Source organism: Neophocaena asiaeorientalis, unplaced genomic scaffold, assembly GCF_003031525.2.
Source record: "Neophocaena asiaeorientalis asiaeorientalis breed wild unplaced genomic scaffold, Neophocaena_asiaeorientalis_V1.1 scaffold438, whole genome shotgun sequence".
NCBI lineage: Eukaryota > Metazoa > Chordata > Mammalia > Artiodactyla > Phocoenidae > Neophocaena > Neophocaena asiaeorientalis.
Window position 1 is genome coordinate 1800931 of NW_020173491.1, and position 8506 is coordinate 1809436.

Here is an 8506-nt window from a genome sequence, read left to right on the forward strand (position 1 = left end):
AATAAAAAAAAAAATAAAAAAAAAAAAAAAAAAAAAAAAAAAAAAAGTTGAGTGCTTACTGTATGTCAGGTATACAGCGGTGAAAAAACAGACAACAGTCTCTGCCCTCATGGAGCTTGAAACATATTGTGCTGGTTTGTGTGTAATGCATTTTCAACCAATAAAAATGTGTCATGATATAAACAAAAACAAAACAAAAGAAAAAAAATTTCACACCTACTAGGATGGATATAATCCAAAGGAGAAGTGCTGGTGAAGATGTGAAGAAACCAAAACCCTCATATAATGCTGGTGGGGATGTAAAATGGTACAGCCTCTTTGGAAAGCTGTTTGACAGGTTCTTAAAAAGTTAAACATAAATTTACCGTATGACCCAGCAATTCAACCCATCTACCCAAGAGAAAGGAAACGTATGTCCACATGAAGACTCGTATGTGTATGCTCATATAAGAGTTATTCACAAAAGCCAAAAAATGGAAACAATTCAAATGTCCATCCACTGGTAAACGGATAAGAAGAAAAAAATGTGGTATATCCATACAGTGAAATACTATTCAGCAATAAAAAGGAAGTACTGACATATGCTACTACACGAATGAACCTCAAAAACTTTATGCTAAAGTGAAGACCAGTCACAAAAGACTACATATTATATGATGATTCCATTTATATGAAATACCCAGAAAATGTGAATTCACAGAAATGGAAACCAGATCATTGGTTGCCTGGGGTAGAAAGAGGAGTGACTGAAAATGGGCGCAGGGTAATCTTTTTGGTGTCACAGAAATGTTCTAAAATTGACTGTAGTAATGGCTTATGGAGATTTACTAAAAGTAATTAATTAATTAGTTTATTTATGGCTGCAGAGTGTCTTCGTTACTGCGCGTGGGCTTTCTCTAGTTGCAACAAGCGGGGGCTACTCTTCATTGCAGTGCACAGGTTTCTCACTGCGGCGGCTTCTTTTGTTGCGGAGCACCGACTCTAGGGTGCACAGGCTCAGTAGCTGTGGCTCGTGGGCTTTGGAGGGCAGGCTCAGTAGTTGTGGCACACGGGCTCAGTTGCTCCGTGGCATGTGGGATCTTCCTGGAGCAGGGCTCGAACCCGTGTCCCCTGCATTGGCAGGCAGATTCTTAACCACTGCACCACCAGGGAAGTCCCCCCAAAAATCATTAAATTTAAAATGAGTGAATTCTATGGTGTGTAAATTAAACCTCAACAAGCTGTATTTTAAAAATGAAATCAGACCTCTGGTTTGGAAAGTGAGGCCCAATTTGGCCAATCAGAGGTTTTGCCGGACAATTTCCATAAACTAGTAGGCTAAATCGGCAACTCCTGGATTTTGCTCAAAATATAGTTAAAACATGCATATAATAAACACAGTAGAGAATGGTAGTGATATCCTCTGCAACTCTTTAGAAGTATAATGAAAAATACTTGAGCTGTCAACCTAAGTGTGCAAGGGGGAAATTAGTTTTTCCTCCATGAGCTTGGGGACAGGATCACTTGACCAGCCTGGCAAAATGACACCTCACCCTAGAAGGTAGTGGTAGCCCACCCAAAAGCAAGTGCTGGGGACTCCAGTGCATTCTCAACACTAACTGAGGGCAGCATTTGAAAGCCAGCACTGAATTGCAGGTGGCCTCTTGTCTGCTCTCATTCCTCCATCACAAAAGAGTCACAGCAGGAGGCATCTACCTTGCAAAACAGTCTTGGCCTCTACTGTCCTGGGACTGGGACAAAGCTGAAATACAAAGATGACCCAAAAAAGTAAATCTCAGTTTGGGGCTTTCAAGATCCAGTTCCTTCAAGGATAATATTGACCTTAACTGATTTTCCCCAGGCACTGAGCTCCCAAACAAGACCCAATCCTGCTATACTTGCTCAAATGCCTCTTTCAGGCCGAGGGCAGAACTGTCTTGATCGCCCCTGTACCCCCAGCCTACCCAACGCTGGCTTCAGATGCCACTAAGATACCGACCTAGATGTGAGGGTTACAGGGTGAACAAAGATAAGAGCTCTGTCTGCCTTCCGGGGAAAAATTCATTAACAAACGTTAAGCAGTCAAAACTAATTAATCACCGAAAGAAAATCATAACCGTGCGGTAATGAGCAAGGAAGCGGAGGCACGAAGCTAATGGTGCAACAGGAGGATATCTCTGCTCGAAACCTTTATCCATATTAACGTCTTTAAATATCAAAAGATCCTACAAGATAAGTTCTGTCATTATCCCATTTTAGGGATGAGAAAACGGAGGCACAGGGAGGTAAAAGAACTTAGCCAGGGTCACACGGCTCAAGTGATCCACCCACACTCATATCTCTCCTGACTCCAGAAGCCTGGTGTAACCGCCAAATTTGCTGCCTCAATAAACGTGGGAGGAAGGAATTAATGGAGCCAGCCACAGCACAATAGCAAGAGTTCTCCCAAGGAGGGAAAGGGACAGCGGGCCGAGGAGAGGCTCATCCAGACAGCACCGACCTGCATCTGGTGAGGACTCGACAAGGGGGAAGGCAAGGGGACCTGCCGGGAGACTGTAAAAGGACGCAGGAGGGGCCTTGAGTGGCTGCTGGAGATTCCCGAGTTCGCTCCGAGGCAAAGTGTCCAGCCCATCTGCCCACTTCCCAGCTGGGGAAACTGAGGCCCCCAAGAAGCGAAAAACCGAGGATGTGAGGCGCTGGCCCCGCCTGGGCCTCCCTAAGCTGCCGTCCTCAAGGTCATTGAGGGCGTGGGGGCTGGGCTGCGGTGAGGCCAGGCCAGGCCCACCTGCCCTCTGGGGCCCACTTACCTGGCCGCAGCACACCTCCATGGGTTCCTTAGGCAGCCTCTGCGAACCCCTTCCCTCCAGCTTCTCCACTCCCACCTTGCCCCGCGCGCCAGCGGTCCCGCCCCCGACAGCCTCGCACACCGAGCCAGCCTGGGCAGCAAAGCTGCCAACAGCGCCCCTGCCGGCGGGGAGGAGCAAGCCACGCACCCTTTGCTCTCTATTTCCACTTCTTGTGACTTTTCCTTTCCCTTTTTTTCTTCCCTCCCTCTCTTTTGTTTCCTTTGTCTTTCATTTTTTTTCAATCAGACAGTTGTTCTTTCGTTCATTCTTTCATTCAACAAGTATTTGTGTGCCAGGAACTCTTCAAAACGGTGGGGATAAGGCAGAGAAGACAAAATTTATTCTAGTAGAGGAAGACAATAAACCAATGGCTTTCGAACATTTTTACCACCATCCACAGTTGCAATACATTTTACATCACTTTCCAGTAAACACAGACACATACACATGCACATATATGAAACTGAAACTCGTTTCACAAAACAATACTTATCTTGTAGACTGGCAGCACCTCAGAAGATGACCAGGGGGGCTTCCCTGGTGGCGCAGTGCTTGAGAGTCCGCCGGCCGATGCAGGGGACGCGGGTTCGTGCCCCAGTCCGGGAGGATCCCGCGTGCCGCGGAGCGGCTGCGCCCGTGAGCCATGGCCGCTGGGCCTGCGCGTCCGGAGCCTGTGCTCCGCAGCAGGAGGGGCCGCAGCGGTGAGAGGCCCGCGTACCGCAAAAAAAAAGGTAACCTGCTATCAAACAAAGCTAACTTTGTTAGACTTGCTGCAGTAATGGAGAACACCACCTTGACAATCTGAGTGGGGGAAGGTGAGGAAAATAAATGTATAGGGTTGGGGTCTGGGCTCAGGTGGTTCAAAGCAGGTCTTTCAAGAGAGGAGCTAATTGGGATTGGGCAACAGTCACAACATAGTGTTTTAGGATTGGTGAACACAGCAAGGCAAGGGTCTTAAAGCAAGTTTCAATAAGTAAAGCTGCTGTTTGATATGCAAGCTGTTTTCCCAATGATCAATCCTGATGGAGGTCCTGATGGGAGAGCCCATCCAGCAAACCATCCAGATAAATAGGCTTGGATGAAATCCCTAAAGTAATTTATTGGTTTACAGCCTTCTCTTACTGAGCACAAATTCATTTTTGCTGTATTCCACAGGTCAAAGCAATAGCAAAGAGCACCCAGACTCAAGAGAATGGGACACAGACCCACCTCCTGATATAAGGAAGGCCAAAGAATTTGTGACCATCTTAAATCCCCCATACTTGGGTTATGTGGGAAATAAGGTGTTCTTTCTTCTAAGCTCAAGAAAGAAGAGGGATTAGGCAGACTGTGTGGATTGCCTGGGCACTGGAGTTATACTTTCCTTCTGGCACGGACACATAAATGTAACTTTCCTTGTACTATATAGTGCCAACCTTGAGTCTCAAGGTTGAATCTAGTCTCCCTTGAGGGAGCTATTTGTAACCAGCTATTAATATTATATCCAGAAATAACCAACAAAACTCATAAACCTAGAAAAAAAGGTTAACATAAAAGCAATTCTTTCCATCTTTACATTACAGTATATGGGCAGAGAATGAAAACCAGAATGACTACAATAAGCCAACGATGATTTAAAGAGCAAAATAAGGAAGGCAAGTTGAGGTTTTGACCCAAATTTTGTATAGAAGCTACCTTTTCTGCATGTCACTTGATCTGATGGTCACAGAGTAGCTATGTTTCTTTCCATATTGTTTGCCTTTAGAGGAATCTGAGGCTCCTCAGATGGTTGTCTAATTGTTAAGGGGTAATGAATGGATCAACAAAATGGAGTATATACATACAGTGGAATATTATTCACTCTTAAAAAGGAAGGAAATTCTGATATATGCTACAATATGGATGAACCTTGAGTTCATTTTGCTGGGTAAAATGATTCAGTCACAAAAGGACCAATACTCTATGATTCCACTTACATGAGGTACCTAGAGTGGTCAAAATCAGAGATAGAAAGTAGAATGGGGACTTCCCTGGTGGTGCAGTGGTTAAGACTCCGTGCTCCCAATGCAGGGGTCCCGGGTTCAATCCCTGCTCAGGGAACTAGATCCCACACGCATGCCGCAACTAAGAGTTCGCATGCCGCAACTAAGAGTTCACATCCCACAACTAAGGGGCCCATGTGCTGCAACTAAGGAGCCTGTCTGCTGCAACTAAAGACCCAACGCAACCAAATAAATGAATAATTAATTAAATAATTATTTTAAAAATTCTAAACTATTAAAAAAAAATGAAGAAAGTAGAATGGTGGTTGCCAGGAGCTAGAGGAATGTGGAGTTACTATTTTATAGGTACTGAGTTTCAGTTTGGCAAGATGAAAAGGGTTTTGGAGATGGATGCCCGCGATGTTTGCACAACAATGAGAATACCCTTAAATGTGCCAGAATTATACACCTAAAAATGGTCAAAATAGTAAATTTTATGTATATTTTATTACAATATAAAAATCCATTTTATAAAAAACAGAAAACGTGTCAAAGAGTCTATCCCTCATATCTTCAATGGTTTTGCCTTTCTTTGTTTTTTAAACTTTTGAATTTTATTTAATTTATTTTTTTATACAGCAGGTTCTCATTAGTCATCAATTTTATACACATCAGTGTATACATGTTAATCCCAATCGCCCAATTCATCACACCACCACCACCACCACCCCCGCTGCTTTCCCCCCTTGGTGTCCATACGTTTGTTCTCTACCTCTGTGTCTCAATTTCTGCCCTGTAAACTGGTTCATCTGTACCATTTTTCTAGGTTCCACATATATGTGTTAATATACGATATTTGTTTTTCTCTTTCTGACTTACTTCACTCTGTATGACAGTCTCTAGCTCCATCCACATCTCAACAAACGACCCAATTTCGTTCCTTTTTATGGCTGAGTAATTTTCCATTGTATACATGTACCACATATCCATTCGTCTGTCGATGGGCATTTAGGTTGCTTCCATGACCTGGATATTGTAAATAGTGCTGCAATGAACATTGGGGTGCATGTGTCATTTTGAATTATGGTTTTCTCTGGGTATATGCCCAATAGTGGGATTGCTGGATCATATGGTAATTTTATTTTTTGTTTTTTAAGGAACCTCCATACTGTTCTCCATAGTGGCTGTATCAATTTATATTCGCACCAACAGTGCAAGAGGGTTCCCTTTTCTCCACACTCTCTCCAGCATTTGTTGTTTGTAGATTTTCTGATCATGCCCATTCTAACTGCTGTGAGGTGGTACCTCATTGTAGTTTTGATTTGCATTTCTCTAATAGTTAGTGATGTGGAGCAGCGTTTCATGTGCTTCTTGGTCATCTGTATGTCTTCTTTGGAGAAAGGTCTATTTAGGTCTTCTGCCCATTTTTGGATTGGGTTGTTTGTTTCTGTAATATTGAGCTGCATGAGATGTTTATATATTTTGGAGATTAATCCTTTGTCCGTTGATTCGTTTGCAAATATTTTCTCCCATTCTGAGGGTTGTCTTTTCGTCTTGCTTATGGTTTCCTTTGCTGTGCAAAAGCTTTGAAGTTTCACTAGGTCCCAATTGTTTATTTTTGTTTTTATTTCCATTACTCTAGGAGGTGGATCAAAAAAGATCTTGCTGTGATTTATGTCAAAGAATGTTCTTCCTATGTTTTTCTCTAAGAGTTTTATAGTGGCCGGTCTTACGTTTAGGTCTCGAATCCATTTTGAGTTTATTTTTGTGTATGGTGTTGAGGAGTGTTCTAATTTCATTCTTTTACATGTAGCTGTACAGTTTTCCCAGCACCACTTATTGAAGACACTGTCTTTTCTCCATTGTATATCCTTGCTTCCTTTGTCATAGATTAGCTGACCATAGGTGCATGGGTTTATCTCTGGGCTTTCTATCTTGTTCCATTGATCTATGCTATTGTTTTTGTGCCAGTACCATATTGTCTTGATTACTGTAGCTTTGTAGTATAGTCTGAAGTTAGGGAGTCTGATTCCTCCAGCTTTGATTTTTTTCCCTCAAGACTGCTTTGGCTGTTCGGGGTCTTTTGTGTCTCCATAAAAATTTTAAGATGATTTGTTCTAGTTCCGTAAAAAATGCCATTGGTAATTTGATAGGGATTGCATTGAATCTGTAGATTGCTTTGGGTAGTATAGTCATTTTCACAATATTGATTCTTCCAATCCAAGAACATGGTATATCTCACCATCTGTTGCTATCATCTTTAATTTCTTTCAGCAGTGTCTTATAGTTTTCTGCATACAGGTCTTTGTCTCCTTAGGTAGGTTTATTCCTAGATATTTTATTCTTTTTGTTGCAATGGTAAATGTGAGTGTTTCCTTAATTTTTCTTTCAGATTTTTCATCATTATAGGAATGCAGAGATTTCTATGCATTAGTTTTGTATCCTGCAACTTTATCAAATTCTTTAATTAGCTCTAGTAGTTTTCTGGTGGCATCTTTAGGATTCTCTATGTATAGTATCATCTCATCTGCAAACAGTAACAGTTTTACTTCTTCTTTTCCAATTTGTATTCCTTTTATTTCTTTTTCTTCTCTGATTGCCATGGCTAGGACTTCCAAAACTATGTTGAATAATAGTGGTGAGAGTGGACATCCTTGTCTTGTTCCTGATCTTAGAGGAAATGCTTTCAGTTTTTCACCATTGAGAATGATGTTTGCTGTGGGTTTGTCGTATATGGCCTTTATTATGTTGAGGTAGGTTCCCTCTATGCCCACTTTCTGGAGAGTTTTTATCATAAATGGGTGTTGAATTTTGTCAAAAGCTTTTTCTGCATCTATTGAGATGATCATATGGTTTTTATTCTTCAATTTGTTAATATGGTGTATCACATTGATTGATTTGCATATATTGAAGAATCCTTGCATCCCTGGGATAAATCCCACTTGATCATGGTGTATGATCCTTTTAATGTGTTGTTGGATTCTGTTTGCTAGTATTTTGTTGAGGATTTTTGCATCTATATTCATCAGTGATATTGGTCTGTAATTTTCTTTTTTTGTAGTATCTTTGTCTGGTTTTGGTATCAGGGTGATGGTGGCCTCATAGAATGAGTTTGGGAGTGTTCCTTCCTCTGCAATTTTTTGGAAGAGTTTGAGAAGGATGGGTGTTAGCTCTTCTCTAAATGTTCGATAGAATTCACCTGTGAAGCCATCTGGTCCTGGACTTTTGTTTGTTGGAAGATTTTTAATCACAGTTTCAATTTCATTACTTGTGATTGGTCTGTTCATATTTTCTGTTTCTTCCTGGTTCAGTCTTGGAAGGTTATACCTTTCTAAGAACTTGTCCATTTCTTCCAGGTTGTCCATTTTATTGGCATAGAGTTGCTTGTAGTAGTCTCTTAGGATGCTTTGTATTTCTTCGGTGTCTGTTGTAACTTCTCCTTTTTCATTTCTAATTTTATTGATTTGAGTCCTCTCCCTCTTTTTCTTGGTGAGTCTGGCTAATGGTTTATCAATTTGTTTATCTTCTCAAAGAACCAGCTTTTAGTTTTATTGATCTTTGCTATTGTTTTCTTTGTTTCTATTTTATTTATTTCTGCTCTGATCTTTATGATTTCTTTCCTTCTGCTAACTTTGGGTTTTGTTTGTTCTTCTTTCTCTAGTTCCTTCAGGTGTAAGGTTAGATTGTTGTTACTTGAGATTTTTCTTGTTTCTTGAGGTA